This window comes from Erinaceus europaeus, chromosome 20 (genome assembly GCF_950295315.1).
Source record: "Erinaceus europaeus chromosome 20, mEriEur2.1, whole genome shotgun sequence".
Classification (NCBI taxonomy): Eukaryota; Metazoa; Chordata; class Mammalia; order Eulipotyphla; family Erinaceidae; genus Erinaceus; species Erinaceus europaeus.
Window position 1 is genome coordinate 52,860,516 of NC_080181.1, and position 17,266 is coordinate 52,877,781.

General features: G+C 46.0%; 1 protein-coding gene across 9 annotated transcripts in view; it reads left to right on the plus strand.

Moving 5' to 3' along the window:
* The first annotated feature begins 282 nt into the window (after window positions 1-282).
* Window positions 283-17,266, plus strand: part of AKAP13 (A-kinase anchoring protein 13) — a 323,919-nt gene continuing 306,935 nt past the window's right edge. For all 9 annotated transcript variants that reach the window (XR_009546608.1, XM_060179361.1, XM_060179364.1 and 6 more), the window contains exon 1: window positions 283-505. The gene's annotated coding sequence lies outside the window, so the exon portion shown is untranslated. The remainder of the gene's footprint in view (window positions 506-17,266) is intronic.

Below are 17,266 nucleotides of genomic sequence, written 5' to 3' on the forward strand. Positions count from 1 at the left end.
AGAAGGAAGGGCGGCGGACCTGGAGGAGCCGGCGGTGGGCATTCCCCCGAGCAGCCTCTGCCAGCCACCGGGCTTTGATCACAGCTCCGCGGCGCAGCAGCTGCTCTCACCCACAGCCTCCCTTAGCAACCAGAGCGCACCGCCCAGACCGCTTCCTATTGGCCAGCCGGAGCTCGATGAGCAGCTCTGCGAGCAATGGCAGCGGGCAGCCGGGGGCCCCGCGCTTATTCACCGGAGGGCGTCCCGGCGCTCCCGCCCACCCGCTACCCCGCCCCTCGCAGAGGCCCGGCGGCGCATGCGCGGGCGCGCTGGCTGTGTGCAGGGTCAGCGCGGAGCCCGAGCCGCGGCGGCGTAGCGCCCTCGCTCCCTGGAGCCTTCGAGCCCGCCTCGGCCGCCGCCGCCGCCGTCTCAGCCGCCGGGGGAGCGGCCGCCCATTGTCCTTGTCCGCGGCCCAGGCGCGGCGCTGCTCCGGCTCGGCCCGCGGGGGAGCCCCCGGCGCCGCACGGTGAGAGCGCAACTTAGTTGCTGGAGTTGGGGGGAAGTTTGGGGGCGCGGGCAGGAGGCCGGGGCGCGGGGCGGCGGGGCGGCGGGGCGGCGGGGGTCCCTCTCGGCTGCTCCCCCGTCCTGCATTGTCTCCTCCGTGGCCGCCGCGCGCCTTCCCGGGGGACGCGGGGCCCTCCGCGGAGATCCGGGTGGGGGGGCGCGCAGGCACGCGGGGGCCCGGACCCCACCCGGGGGCGCCCTCGCAGGGTGCCGGGTGCGCCGAGTCCGCCCCATCCCTGGGCGCGAGGGAGCGGCTTCCCGGGGCGCCGCGGGCGGTAAACAGCCTCCGGGGGTGTCCTCCCGGGAGGGGGCGTGCAATTCCCGGGGACCTGCCGGCGGGCCCCGCGCCCCCCCCTCCCCCCCGAGGTCAAGTGCATCCCCACTCGGATCGCGGACGAAACGTTCTGGTTTTGTGTTTCTGGTAAATACGACATACAGGCTTTGTTGATTTGCAGCCTCAATGAGTGCGGGAAGATTTTTCTTTCTTTCTTTTTTTTTTGTAGTGGAATGAAAACTTCCAAAGTTTTCCTTTTCATTAGGAGAAAGGAAAGGCAGCTTTCTCTCTTTTTTTCTTTCTCTCTTTCTTTCTCTCTCTCTCTTTCTTGTCTCCTGTTTGTTTTCTTGGAACCCCGGGCGAATAGAACCAAGGGGGGGGGGGGAAGCTGTGCGCTTCTATTACTCCCCCTCCTACCTCGATTCATTTTTAGAAGAAGCTTATTCCTGTTTTTTTTTTTTTTTTTCCCCTCTTTTAAACCTTTCGGTGCCCTCAGCAGGACAAACGGGAGAGTTCTTTGAAAAAGCTTTTTTTTTTTTTTTTGCAAGTTTGCAAAGGAATTAGAATCAGCTGAAATAAATCAGTGCTGAGTTCTTGGTGTTGCACCCTGGTCTCCTGGGGATTTGCTGTCTGCTTTTGCTGCAAGCCTTGTTGTCAGGTTTGAGGTGTAGCCATATATTAGACAGAGTTCTGAATTCGCTTTCTTCGCTTATGCTCTTTCTGTTTAAATCTACACCCCCACCACACCCCCTTCCCCCGGGAACTAGCTTAAAGTTCTGTTGGAGTCTTTTGGAACAAAATGACCAGAATATGTTGGTATTAATTGTTAGATCCCTTTGCCATCTGCTAAATTAAAAAAGGAACATTTGAGACACCCCGTGAGTGTTGGTTTGCTTTGATTTCACCTGCCAAGTAAGTAGTGTCCAGAAGAGTCCTTAGGTGTCTCTGTTTGGGTTGGTCTCCTTTTTTTTTGAAAAATTGATTTTCCTCATAAAGCTTAAAAGGAAAAAAGAAAGGGGAGGGGGGGAAAGAGGAAAGACATCTTTAAGGCACAAGCATTGTTTTTTGAAGTTGAATAGATAAGGTCAATTTCAGGAGTGACAAACCTGGTCTGAGGTGTTTCTTGCTTGTGTGATTGTCCGTGTGCGCCTGGTGGGGGCTGTGGGGAAGGAGGTTGACAGAGGTTGGAAGGGCTTGTCAGGGAGGGGCACTGTGTAAACAAATACTCCTTGCCTCATAACATGACCAGTGGGCCAGTTGCTTTCCTTCTCGAGCTGTGATAGCATGTTATACATACTCGTGCTTTAGGATTTCTCACACTTCATTTGTTTGCCTGACTAATGGCAACTGTGGATGTGGTATGAATGGGCTGTGGTCTGCTCTGGGCTGTGAACTCCTTCAAAGCTGAGATGGGGCCTCACTTCTGATTTCTCTTTGTACCTACCTCCTTTGCCAGGAAGGAGCCTCCAGTTGAGTGTGTATTTGAGTTGGCACGAGCTGGCAGGAGCACACACAGCTGCTAAGCTCCGTTATGAAATTTAGTTTGCTTTAAAAAGGGGTCTGACTTTTCTTGTTAACCTGTTCATTACTCCTGGAGAAGAAGTAAGGTTTAAATGGTGCACTGTGAATTTCAGAGTTCTGATTTAAACACTCTCCCGTTTCGCTGCATTGATTAAGATCTGCTCACCGCACTGCCTCTTCTGCTGCTGTTAGCCAGGGAGATAGCACAGTGTGGGAGCTTGTATAGTCATTGGTACTAGGTGCAGTTTGAATTCCCTGATCCCCATAGCTCACTGCTGATCTGTGTAGCCTTAAGTGTATCACTTAATTAACTCTCAGAACTTGGGTGTCCTGCTAAGGTATACAGGCTTTGTTTGCCACATTGTTAGGAATAAAGAAAAACTGTCAAGTGCATCATAGTGTGCCTGACATTAAGTAGGTACATACTGCCTTGTAGCTGTGAAAAAAAGTATGTACACACATAGATGTGTGCACACACACTTACACACACAGTTCCTCTGTTTCTGGCAGAATTTATTTTCCAGACTTGATTGTTTGATAGAGGGTGAATGAGAAAGACAGTGGAAACATGGCAGCACTGCCATGGCTCTTGAAGCTTCCCCCTAGCAAGTGCTCCCATGTGGTACCTGGGGATGGAACCCAGATCTTCAAATACAGTAAAGAGTGCACTCTACCAGGTGACCAGTTTCCTTGAGGGTGCTTAACCAGGTGTGCCACCACCTGGCCCCCAGGTGACCAGTTTCCTGACCTCCTTGGGATAATATCTTTGATGCCTTTTTAAATAAAATAGTCTTTATTGTTTGGTCTTGTTTCGGTACCAGGAGGGAAGCCCAGGTCTTGTGCATGTGAGGTGGGTGCTCCATCCCTGAGCCATGTCTCCTGCCCCTTGGTATTTGCAGCTTCTGAGTGAAGTCATCTGGCCATTTCTTAATAGAAGTTCTTCTGAGAACTGCATCTTAAATGCCAGTTTTTAAAGGTATGAAGTTGAACGTTAGTAGGAAGCAGCAGTTTTGTCTGTTGGATTGGGGCTGCAGAGGACCCCCAATCTGTTAGGCCAGAGCTCCAATCACATTGTTTAGCAAATACTCAGAGGTGGATTGTTCTCCACACATGTCATAGGATATCTGAGCTTCTTACTTCCAACTTTCTTCCTGATTTTACCTTAGTCTTTAATAATAGACGGAGATTCTGACCGCATTTCTCAAACTCGCTTACTATAGAAGCAGGCTGGGAATCAGTTGAATGTTAATTCAGAGGTTTGAACAAATCAGCCACTTCTCTTTGATGATAGCACTTCTCGAAGGTGTTGGCCACTTCCGGAAGGAAGCAGCGACTTAACTCAGTTATATCAGCTCAGATTAGAGTATTCACCGTAACAAATGGAATAGATGTGTTCTAGGAACATCGACTTATCATGATGTTTCTGTGTCTTGAATCTCATCTTTCCACTCGTTTCTTAAACGGGGGTAAAAAGTTACCTTGGAGGTGTTCTAGTCAGTCTTTAAGTTATTTAAGAAATAAGATTCTTGGCAAAACTAATGAACAAACTTGGACTCTCAGCACCCCCCCCCCCCCCCCAAATACACACTGTTTAGAAAAGATCTGTTAGTGTGGGGATTGAGGAGGAGGAGGGGGCTGGTAGTGGTAGGGAGTTTATTTACCTGTGGGTTGAGTGGGCCACCAACAGAAGGTGAACGGGTGACCCACGTTATTGTTCTGTCTTTGCTGGGAAGATGGCTCAGCAGGCCTGGTGCTGGGATGCTGTGATGTGGGAATCTCTGCAGGGACAGTGATGCGCTTTCTCCTCTTACCTCCCCGGTGCTGTGTTCAGAGCCCAGGAATGGCGGGGCTCAGTGTGTTCCTGTGACATGGGGAGAAGATGAAGGTGTGGGCAGTCTACCATTGATGTCAGTCCACAAGCACTTCTTTTAGAAATCAGTCATTCAGAGTTTTAACTTTTGATCATACATGTATATTTGGCTGTCAAAGTAGCCTCTACCACTCAAAATCACTAGTTATTCTTGAGGTATTAGGAATTAAGGGTATCAAGGGCTAGGTGGTGGCGCATCTGGTTGAGTGCACATACTAAAATTTGCAAGGACCCAAGTTCAAGCCTCTGCTCCCCACCTGTGGCGGAAAAGCTTTCCGAGTGGTGAAGCAGGGCTGGAAGTGTCTTTGTGCCTCTATCCCTTTACATCTCCCCCTTCCCTCTTGATTTTTGGCTGTATCTATCAAAGATAATAAAAAAAATTTTAAAAGGAATGAATGGTATCACAATGTAATTCGTTTAAACAACTAAACATGTCTGTTGAACACTGGCTCCTAGGAGTTTAGTGTCTTGCTAACTATGATGATTCTGTAGTGGTGATCTCTACTTAGAGGACATGTAAAGCCACACATCTAACTGCAGAGCCTTCCAGCTGATGGGCCACTTCATGGCTCAGACTTAGCATCCTTACCACTAGAAGTAAATATGTCATGTGATGATAAACAGGGCAAGTGTAATATCATTTTGAGAGTTTTACTGTTTGACTACTGGCTTGGATACAATTAAAATGTTAGTCTAAAAGTAAAAACCATACTGTAAAGTTTCTTTTTTTTTTTTTTTCCTCCCAGGACTTCATGCTTACATGATTTCACTGCTCCTGGTAGACTCTTCTCACCTCATTTTTGCTTCCAGACAGACAGACAGACGGACAGAAGGAGAGTGGCAGAGAAGAACACAGCACAGCCACATGCTGTGATTGTGAAACTTCCCCTATGCATTGTGCTCTCATATGGTAGGCATAAACCTAGGTGCTAGCACACGGTCAAGTGAGCATCTGCTTGCCCCTCCAGGTTATCACTTGGGCTCGCTGCCTCCATCACAAATTCACTGCTCTTGGCATCCATCTTTTTTTTTTTCCCCTGTAGTTGCTGCTGCTGCTGTTAGATTGGACAGAGAGAAATTGTGAAAGGAGGGGAAGACGGGGGAGAGAAAGACTAGACACTGGCGACCTGCTTTACTGTTTGTGAAGCGACCTCCTTGCAGCTGGGGAACTGGAGGCTCCAACCAGGATCCCTCAGCTGGTCCTTGCGTTTTGCACTATGTGCACTTAACCTGGTGCCCTACCACCCCCCCCCCCGTTGATCTTTTTTATGCATCTACTGCTCCTGATGGCATATATATATGTGTGTGTGTGTGTGTGTGTATATATATATATATATATATATATATAGTAGGAGCAAATTACGAGGGGAGGGAGAAAGAGAGACAGCTGTAGACTTGCTTCACCACTCATGAAGCTTTCCCCCTGCAGATGGGGACCAGAGGTGTGAACCTGGATTCTTATGCTGTGTGATGTATACACTCAACCAATTATAGTACCACCTGGCACCCCTCCCCCCATGTTTTTAAAATTTATAATTATTTGGATAGGACAGAGAAATTGAGAAAGGGAGAAAGACAGACACCTACAGACCCGCTTCACTGCTCATGAAGCATCTTCCCTGCAGGTGGAGAGCCAGGACTTGAACCCGGGTCACAGATATAACACACACACACACACACACACACACACACACACACACACACACACACACGCACACACTGCACTACAAATCCACTGCTCCTGAAGGCTACTTTTTCCCTTTTGTTGTCCATTGTTTTTATTATTATTGTTGTTGTTATTGCTGTCATTGTTGGATAGGACAGAGAGAAATTGAGAGAGGAGGGACACCTGTAGACCTGCTTCACCACTTTTTTGTGTGCATTTTTTTCTTTTTAAATTAGCTTTATTTACAGAATAGAAACAGCCAGAAATTGAGAGGAATGGGGGATAGAGGAAAGAGACAGAGAGACACCTGCAGCCTTGCGTCACCACTCGTGACGCAAGGCTTTCCCTCCTGTAGGTGGGGACTGGGGGCTTGAACCTGGGTCCTTGCACACTGTAACATGTATGCTCAATGAGGTGCGCCACCACCCAGATCAGAGGAGGCCTTTCTGAAGAAATGGGTTGTGTGAGCAGAGAGCTGGGGGAAGTGGAAGGAACCAACACCCAGAACTCTGAAATCTCCAAGCAGAGAGGAGGACATCAAGTGCAAAGAGCTTGAGGTGGGAGTCTGAGTCTGGAGGGGATAAAGGGGAACTGGAGGAAGCAGTGTTCATAGGCAGGGCCAGGTTCAGCGGCTCTGATGAAGGTGATGGTGAGCGTGATAAATGTTAGTGCAATCTACTGTGTGTCCAGTTCTGCGGACACCTGTGCTTCTTGATGTGAAGGGGGGGTTTCGTCCTCATCTCACAGATGTGTAATGCACACAACAAACCTACTGTCCCCTGTGGTCATTTTTTCTTTTTTTTTTTTTAATATTTTATTTATTTATTCCCTTTTGTTGCCCTTGTTTTTTTTATTGTTGTTATTATCATTGTAGTTGTTGATGTCGTCATTGTTGGATAGGACAGAGAGAAATGGAGAGAGGAGGGGAAGACAGAAGGGGAGAGAAAGATAGATACCTGCAGACCTGCTTCACAGTATGTGAAGCGACTCCCCTGCAGGTGGGGAGCCGGGGGCTCGAACCAGGATCCTTATGCCGGTCCTTGCACTTTTCGCCACCTGCGCTTAACCCGCTGCGCTACTGCCCGACTACCAAGATTTTATTTATTTCTTAATGAAAAAATTAGAGGGAGAGTAAGAAAGAACCAAACGTACTCTGGTACACGTACTGCTGGGGATTGAACTCAGGACCTCCTGCTTGAGAGTCCAATGCTTTATCCACTACACCATCTCCCAGACCACTGGGAGATTTTATTATTTTTTGGGGGGTCTATTCAGTTAGTGAGCTTCTGGGGTGATGAGCTTTTTTAAAAAAATTATTTATTCCCTTTTGTTGTCCTTATTATTTTATTGTTGTGGTTATTATTGATGTCGTTGTTGTTGGATAGGACACAGAGAAATGGAGAGAGGAGGGAAAGACAAAGGGGGAGAGAAAGACAGACACCTGCAGACCTGCTTCACCGCTTGTGAAATGACCCCCCTGCAGGTGGGGAGCCGGGGGCTCGAACCGGGATCCTTATGCCGGTCCTTGCGCTTTGTACCACCTGCGCTTAACCTGCTGCGCTACCGCCCGTCTCCTTGGTGATGAGCTTTTGTGTGTGGTTGCCAACACTGCTTATTTTCAGAGACTGGGCTGTGTGGTCTTTGAGTTGCTAATTCAAGCTTTTTCCTGGAGATCACCCCGCCAGAAAGCCGACATGTTGGGCATCAGGTGAGAGAATACTAGTTATGCTAAGTCCTGTGCAGCCTCTGGGGAAGCAGTTACATATGTTCTCCCCACAAAGCTGGCTCAGGCATCATTCTGTTCAGAGGGCACAAATCATTGCAGATTGCTTCCACTAAATAGAACTGAGCACGGTCTTGTTTCCCTTGTAAATCTGCATTGTGCTGTCAAGCACTGGATAGTTACAAGTACCCTTTTCCCCAGGTGACAGCTGCTAAAGGTGATGGGTGTGACAGGGGCTTTTTACAAACCTGATAATTTCTGTGACTCTTGGGCCACTTCTCTGAGCACACCTGGTTTGATTTGAAATGGTGTCTGTATGGATCCATCTACCTGCCCTTGCAGGGAAGGCGCCTGTGAGCTGGGAGACGGGAGGTCCAGGCACCATTGCAAGCCGGGAGGAACCTGTCTTTGCATTTTGGATACCTGTGCTGAAGAAGTGGCTTCAATACAGAGGGACTCCGGGCGCAACTCTGCAGTTGGACATTACTTAGGTAAAGGAACAGGAGTTGAGAAGTGGAACTCTCATTGTTGATTTGGTCATATGAACCCTTGGGGCCTGACTGCGGGACTCTCTGTGTCTGAGGATTAAGGCTACACATGGGTCATTGGGCAGGAACGACTAGAGCTTTTGCTGGGGCCCTCCTGCCGAAATGGTGCTACACGGACGCTTCGAGCCGAGGATAATGTGTAGTTAAAGTAACTTGCTAGTTGTAGGGGCAGTTGTGGTAGGCCAGATTCTCAAAGGTGTTTTCTAAAAATCAAAGCCAGTGGAGGGAAGAAGGAAGCGAGTGAAGGAGAGAAGAGTAAGAAGAAAGGCACAGAGTGCCTATCTGTGCACGTTGTGTTTATTCTCGCATGGTGTTTTCATTCTCTCTCTCCCCCCTGCTCTTTCTCTCTCTTTTTTTTTTTTTTTTCCCTCCAGGGTTTTTGCTGGGCTCGGTGCCTGCACCATGAATCCACCGCTCCTGGAGGCCATTTTTTTCCCCCTTTTTGTTGCCCTAGTTGTTGCAGCCTCGTTGCGGTCATTATTGCCATTGTTGACGTTGCTTTGTTGTTGGATAGGACAGAGAGAAATGGAGAGAGGAGGGGAAGACAGAGAGAGAGGGGGAGAGAAAGACAGACACCTGCAGACCTGCTTCACCGCCCGTGAAGCGACTCCCCTGCAGGTGGGGAGCCGGGGGCTCGAACCGGGATCCTTCCGCCGGTCCCTGCGCTTTGCGCCACGTGCGCTTAACCCACTGCGCCACCGCCCGACTCCCTCTTTTTCTCTTTTATGAGAGCATGAGACAAAGACAGAATGAACAGATAGGTGTAGAGCACCATTCCCTCACCCATGAAGTTCTGACTCCATGCTTTGTTCCTCTCTTGTGGTGCCCGGGATTGAATCCAGGGCCGCATGTGTGCAAGGCAGGTACTCTAAGTCACTTCCCTGGCATTTTCTCAATTCTCTACAAAAACCATGGAAGATACATGGTAGACTCCCTGACTTTGCTTTTTTGTTTTTGTTTTTGTTTTTGTTTTTCCCCTTAATAGAGCTGGTCCATTTTCCATTTTGATAGACAAAGACAGAAAAAGAGAGAGAGGGAGACATGCCACAGCACTGAAGCGTGCCCAAGTAGTACTGGAACTGAACCTGGCTGGCATGGCAAGGGAAGGACAGCACACGGTGAACTGTCTCTCCAGCTCCACCCCTGGCTTTTCAAGAAGACTATTATTATTTGGTTACCTTAGTTTTGTCTCTCACAGGTTAGTGGGCTGTTATTTTAACCCAGGACCCTGTGACTCTTAAACACAACTCTGGTTCTAGAACATATGCTATAAGTCACATTTTTCACTTTGATATAGTTATATCCAAAATAACCGGCTTAAATTTCCAGTTTATTCTGGCTGTAAGTAGAAAATCACTGTGGTCTGCTCTTAAAGTTTTCCTAGAATTCTTAGGCATCCTTGGCTTCCATGATGTGCCTTGAAAGTAGCAGGGGGAGTGGCCAGTGGTATGCATGTGAGCTTTGTGGCCCTGGGGCAATAGTGAACACTTGCCCACCTCTTCACAGCTTCCAGGTGCTTCATGAACCTTTAATTAGTTCACGGTTAACCTTTGTTTCAAGTTGAGAGACCAGCTTCACTTTAACAGTACTAAGTGTTGGGAAGGGGTGAGTAAGGAGTGGGTCTGAAGGAACCGGTTTACCCATTGTGCAGGAAGGACTCTGACCAGAGCACTGCTCAGCACTGGCTTGTGGTGGTACCAGGATTGAGATCCTGGGCCTCTGGTGTCTCAAGCATGAAAGTCTGTTGCCTGAGTTGCTGTGCTATTGTGGTAGGAACATCTTTTCTCAGCTTGAACTTTGAACACAGTTAGCTCACAGCTCAACCCCCCCTCCCCAATATAAATTTATTTCATATGCGAAGGAGAGGAAAGTCAGAGCACCGCTTTGGTATATGTGGCACTAAGGACCAGATGGGATCCTTAGCCATGCACGTCCACCAGCACAGCTATTTGGCCTATGGTAGAGTGAACTTGGAGTGGACTGACAGAAGGACATAGATTTTGGGGTGGCTGAGGAGAGACCTGGGTGGCCAGTGTGCTGTATTCCAGTTTTTTTTTTTTTTTTCTTTTTCTGTGTTCCCTTCAATATGAACTGTCCTTAATTAAACCTCTGGGGCTTTTGAGGGACAGGCTGTGATTGGCACAGAGACTTTGGCAAATGAACAGTGCCGTTACACATGCTAATTTCTGGGAAAGGCTCCTTTCTTTTGCACTCCTGGTTTTGGAGATAATAACTATAACCTGAGCCTTTGCTGATGTCCTGCCCCCTACTTGCCACTGATTCCATCTCCTCTCCCCCAGTAAAATGGTTTTCACTTGGCAAGACTGTGGAGTTGGAAAGGAGTCTGGGAGTTCAGCTGTGTTCTCTGTCACATAACCTGTGTGGCCTCGAACAGGTTACCTCTTTTCTTTGGCCGGGCAAATTCTTTTGTCCTGTGCAATCAAATGTAAATGACTCACTTTTCACTGAGAGGGGTGACCAGAGGAGGACAGAAAACCTAGGTTCTGGGAAATGGAGTGGGATCAAGGACATTTCCACACCAGTGATCATTCTTCAGAGTTGCAGTGACTTCTTCTTTTTCTGCTTGGGTTGGAATGATTTATTTTTTAACTGTTGTTTCCAACCACATCACAACGCTACAGATAATCTCTGTTTCTGATACAGAACATGAAATAGACCCACCTGATAACGATTGTGTCTGGGTGACTTTCTAAGACAGGACAGGCAAGTTCCTTTTCATCATTGTTTTCATTAGGGGACCTGCTCTTGAGTCTCTGAAACCCTAGTATGTGATGGCAGGAGAGAAGAGAATTCCAAAGGCTTGGCATTGTACTTAATTAAGTTTTTTATCATGGATCTTTAATTTTAATGGGTCCGCAGAGGAATGGTCCTGAACTTTTCTTCTGTCAAATGGTGTTTTTCTTTTTTAAAATATTTATTTATTTATTCATTCCTTTTGTTGCCCTTGTTTTATTGTTGTAGTTGTTATTGATGTCGTCCTTGTTGGATAGGACAGAGAGAAATGGAGAGAGGAGGGGAAGACAGAGAGGGGGAGAGGAAGACACCTGCAGACCTGCTTCACCAATTGTGAAGCGACTCCCCTGCAGGTGGGGAGCTGGGGGCTCTAACTGGGATCCTTCTGCCGGTCCTTGCGCTTTGTGCCATGTGCGCTTAACCTGCTGAGCTACCACCCGACTCCCTGTTTTTTTTTTAAATATTAATTTATTCCGTTTTGTTGCCCTTGTTGTCTTTTTTTATTGTTGTTATTGTAGTTGTTATTGATGTCATCATTGTTGGATTGGACAGAGAAATGGAAAGAGGAGAGGCAGTCGGGCGGGGGGGGAGAGAAAGATAGACACCTGCAGACCTTCTTCACCGCCTGTGAAGCGACTCCTCTGCAGGTGGGGAGCTGGGGGCTCGAATCGGGATCCTTAAGCCGGCCCTTGTGCCTTGCGCCACCTGCGCTTAACCCACTGTGCTACCACCTGACTCCCTGTTTTTTTTTTTTTGAAGCATTCCCCCACCCACTTGCTCTTTCCTTCATTTCTTAAAAATCTGAAAGCTCAAAAATGAAATGAGTTGACTTTTTTTTTTTTTTGCCTGCAGGGTTATTGCTGGGGCTTGATGCCTGCACTACAAATCCACTGCTCCTGGAGGCCATTTTTTCCCCTTTTTGTGCCCTTGTGGTTTATCATTGTTGTTGTTATTATTGCTGTCATTGCTGTTGTTGTTGGATAGGACAGAGAGAAATGGAGAGAGGATGGGAAGGCAGAGATGGGGAGAGAAAGATAGACACCTGCAGACCTGCTTTACTGCTTGTGAAGTGACCCCCCTGCAGGTGGGGGGCTGCGGGCTTGAACCGGGATCCCTACACCAGTCTTTGCACTTTGGACCGTGTGTGCTAAATGCACTGTGCTACTGCTTGCCCCCACCCCCCCCCCATGAGTTGACTTCTAAATCTTTTTTTATAACATTGGGTGTATCCAGGTTTAAGCTTTTTAGTGTTTTCCAAGACTTAGGGACATCTGGAAAGGAATGTTGCATGATTGTACCTTAAATAATACTATATATGAATTTTTTGAAGAATTGAGATGGACATAGCTTTATTCTAAAAGAGACTCTTGAAAGTTGTTTGTAACCATTTCTTGGAGAGATTATGTTTATTAATTAGTCAAGATAGATACTTTATCTGGAAATTCCTACTAGTTGGCTGTGGTAGTATTGAAAATTACAGAAAGAACTGCATTTTGCTATGATCAATAGGCAGTTTTTCCTTTTTTTTTTTTTTTTGCCTCCAGGGCCATCGTTGGGGCTCAGTGCCTACACTAAGAATCCACTGCTTCTGGAGGCCATCATTTTCCCATTGTTGTTGTTGTTGCTGCTGTTATTGCTGTTGGACAGGACAGAGAGAGAAATTGAGAGAGGAGAGGAAGACAAGAGACCAGGAGAGAAAGAAAGACACCTGCAGACCTGCTTCACCACTTATGAAGCGACCCCCCTGCAGGTGGGGAGCCGGGGGTCTGGAACCAAGATCCTTATGCAGGCCCTTGCACTTTGCACTATGTGTGCTTAACCTGGTGTGCTACTGCCCGGCCCTCTGTTTTCCTTCTTAGGTTAGGTACCTTGGGCTTATCATTTAGTTGCCTCGTGAATTTTATCGTATTGGCCTGACACTTATTTCCTCCTTCCTATTTGTTCAGTAGGATTTTTCTGTCCCGTTGTTCACTGACTAGGTAGGAGTAAGGAGAGAGATGCCTTCCATCTGCCCTTTTTCTTAGAGTTTAAGCTCCTGGAGGGTAGATTTTTATCTGCTTTGTTCATTGCTGTCTTCCGGTATTCATTGTGCAGAGCGCATAGTATTTTGTTGCTACTCAGGAAATAAGCTGAATTGACAGAGGAATGAATTTGTGACAAAACCATGTCAGTAGTACACACCCACAACTAAATAGTGAACAAAATCTTTCCTGATGAGAATGACACACAGGTCTTAATACGCAGTACTAAATAGCTCACTTTGGCCATATTCGGGCTTCTGGGTTCAAGTCATGGAAGCATCATGGGTGATACTGGGAGTGCTGTGGTGTCTCTCCGGTCTTTCTCCTCTCTAGATAAAACAAAACAAAGCCGGGTCCAGCATGCTGCGGAGACCCCGAGTTCATATTTCGTCACTGCATCAACTCCCCTGCCCTCTCTAATTTGGGTGACTTAATCATTCTTTTAGGAGGATGAGAAGGCACCCTACCTGTTAAGTAGAAAATTTATTTTGAAAGGACTGGCTGTAAAATGTGTATGTCTCTTGCCTGTCTTTTATTTTTATTTTTTTATTTACTAATGAGAGGGAGAGAGAAGTAGAGCATCATGCTGGCACTTGCAGTGTCAAGGGTCCAGCTTGGGACCTTAGCTTTGCAAGTCCTGCCGTACTCTGCCCCACCAGCCTGGCCTCTGCCCTGGATCTTGTGCTTGAGGACTGTAGCTCTCTACCACTGGATCCTGCTCAACATTTTCTTCATGCCATGGGGATGGTCGACACGAGCGTGTCAGGCTGTTTGTAGAATGTCGGCAGGCTTGTTTGCCTAATTAGAAACATATAATAGTTTAAAACCTTCAATGTAGAACAGTGGAATTGACTTGAGATCTCTTCTCCCCAGATTCTGGAGAATCTGCAGAAATTTGCCTTTTTCTGGATACACCCTTTATCTGAACAATGGCTTTATTGAGACATAATCCATAAGTGATAAAAAAATTTTAAAAAAGCTGCTCAGTTTCACTTTAATATCTGATTATTACTTTTATCTTAGTTGTATTCAAAGCCATTGTCAAACTCTTTATTTTTTGTTCCCAGTGATTTTTAAGTGGTGTTTTCACTCCAGTGGATAACCGTGAAATGTCTCCTTTTTAAGTCGTGGCATGACGTGTCTCCAAGATACAGAACAGACAGCTTGACTCAAAGCAGATGAGTGCTGAGTAGACTGTTTTCCTTTCAACAGAACCATTACAGAAATAGGATCGTAACCCTTTTATTAAGCACTTTTGTATGAAATCTGAGGTTTCTGTCAAATTAGACATGGAAAATTAAACATAGCTGCACAAATTACTGATCTGTGCAGTTTTCAACTTCTCTCTTATGTGGGGCCTAGTTTTTTTTTTTTTTTTTTTTTTTTTAATACGATGAGAGTGCTTCTCTTAATCACCAGTCCAAGAATGCTATGCTTTATATATGATGTTTGGTTTCGTGTCAGCAGGCTTTTCCACCTCCCCTCCCTAGAATTCAGCAATTCTTTTCTCCCATGGAAACCTATTCTTCTTAGATGCATTCTGTTTATTTGGATTTCTGTGGTGAAAATGCTTTTTAGGTAATTGAGTACCTTCATAAATTTTGTGCTTCCTTACTAATTCTTTTGGCAGTGTGTATAAGAATAGTGTTGATGTTTCTCACGCTACCTAATTCAGACCATCATCTTAAAAGCTTGCACATGAAGCCCCAAGAACAATTGAGCCACTGTCTTCCATGGTCCCCGTTTTGTACGTGTTCTGTCCTATGCTCCTGGGTTCTCTGAAATACCACCCTCCAGCCCTGTCTGTGGTAAAGTACTATTTTGGCTGCTTTTCCAGAAGTGCTTGCGGCCAACTAAAGATTAGCAGTTGAATAACACACTAGGATGTGTGTCGTAAATACAGAATTTACCCTAAGTTCAAATCAAAGTAATGGTTCATCTATGACGCACCGCAGAACCCAGTCTCTGAAGGAAATTCAGAGGAAGAGGTTTATTTATTTTCTCTCTCTGCCCTCAGTGCCTGAAACCTTCATGTTGAAACTACAGATTAATAGAATAGCTGTGACCTTACTGGATGATACCTCTTTTGAAGTAGTTGACTTACGTTTACCAATTCTCACCTCTGCACAGAGTGTTGTTCCTTTCTTTTCCTTTATCAGAAAAGGAAACTGAGATGTAAGGAGTATCAGAACTTTAAGGTATAGTTCATTCAGCAAACTTTTTTTTTTTTTGATGCACCACTGGACAGTGAACTGAGGGTGTCACATATTCGATATACTACTGAGCCTTTCTTTTCTTTCTTTTTAAAAAAAATTTATTCCCTTTTGTTGCCCTTGTTGCTTTTATTATTGTAGTTATTATTATTGATGTCGGCGTTGTTGGATAGGACAGAGAGAAATGGAGAGAGGAGGGGAAGACAGAGAGGGGGAGAGGAAGATAGACACCTGCAGACCTGCTTCATCGCTTGTGATGCAACTCCCCTGCAGGTGGGGAGCCGGGGGCTCAAACTGGCATCCATATGTTGGTCATTGCGCTTTGTGCCACCTGCGTTTAACCCTCTGTGCTACCGCCCAACTCCCTCTTTCTTACTTCCTCTTTTTTTCTCCCTTCTTTTTTTTTATATTTAATTTATTTATTCCCATTTGTTGCCCTTGTTATTTTATTGCTGTAGTTATTGTTACTGTTGTTGGATAGGACAGAGAGAAATGGAGAGAGGAGAGGAAGACAGAGATGGGGAGAGAAAGACAGACACCTGCAGACCTGTTTCACCGCCTGTGAAGTGACTCCCCTATAGGTGGGAATCCGTGGGCTTGAACTGGGATCCTTACGCCGGTCCTTGCGCTTTGTGCCATCTGTGCTTAACCCGCTGGGTTACCGCCCGACTCCCTCTCCCTTCCTTCTTTCCTCCCTTCTTTCCTTCCTCTCTCCCTCCCTCCCTCCCTTCCTCCCTTCTTTCCTTCCTTCCTCCTTCCCTCCCTCCCTCCCTTCCTCCCTTCTTTTCCCCCCTTACACAGTATGTGATTTACCCCATTGAATTGTCTTCTGCCACCTCGTTCAGGAAGCATTTATTGAATGACTGCTATGTCTCATACACACTGGTTGTCAGTAACCCAGGGATGAACAAAAAAATAAGATACGGGCACTGTCCTTGGAGTGGTCACAATTTTGCTTCCTGATACTATGTAATAGCAACATTGATCATAGCCATAGTTGCCAGCATTTATTGCTGCTTCCCACATGCGAAGCATAGTACTGTGTGTTGTGTTGTTTCTGGTTTGCCCCCACAGCTCTGAGAGATTGGTGTGTTGCCATTTACGTTGTACTTAGGCATGAGGAGACCAAGGTTCACAGAGGCAGGAGGACTTGCTCAGGTCCCACAGTTTATACATAGCAGTGTTAGGACTGAAACACAGTGACTCCAGGGCCTGAGTGCTTCTCTGCATGCATCAGGAACATGCCCAGCAAGAGTTAAAATAAGTAGTTATGTGAAAGGGACATACTTTGTGAGCTGTGATTTTGGCAGAACTTTATGTAACTTTGACTTTGCCAGTAAATTTATTTTTATAGTTTACTTTGTACTATATAGTCCCTCATTCTAGAAGCCATCAGATGTTTTTTTGTGATCCATGAAAGACACATTTTGCCATATTTTTAAAATTAATAACAGTAATACACAATCCCTCAAGAAGTTCAGTGTTTACTCTGAGCAACCAGAATACACACATGTGAGTAAATGATGGCACGCAGACAAGTTTTGCTCCAATTTGGAGTTTTTTTCTTTCTAAACTTGAAAATTGATAGATGTATATTGGGTTGTCAGAGAAGTCATAATGTACTTTTCTATATTTTCCAAAGCAAAAATGTGTCATGACTTTTCCAACAACTGTGTGTGTGTGTGTGTGTGTGTGTGTGTGCGCTCGCCTGTGTGTGTGTATATATATATATATATGTATATAGTCTGTATATATATATACACACACCTATAAACATCACAAAACTTTTATGCCTATACCATGACATATCATGTAGTAACATATACTTTTTTTAAAATTTTGACATTTTTAAAACATTTTATTTATTTATTAATGAGAAAGATAGGAGGAGACATCTTTCTGGTACATGTGCTGCCGGGGATTGAACTCAGGACCTCATCCTTGAGAGTCCAGTGCTTTATCCACTGAGCCACCTCCTGGACCACAGTTACATATACTTACTGTAGTGACTGCTGTGTTTCACCAGTTTTGATACTCTCAGTTCCCTAGTTGCTCTTTTACTTGAAAATTGAGATTATATTTCTTTTCTTCCCTTTCCTCCTTAACTTTCTTTCTGCCATTATAAACAGTGCT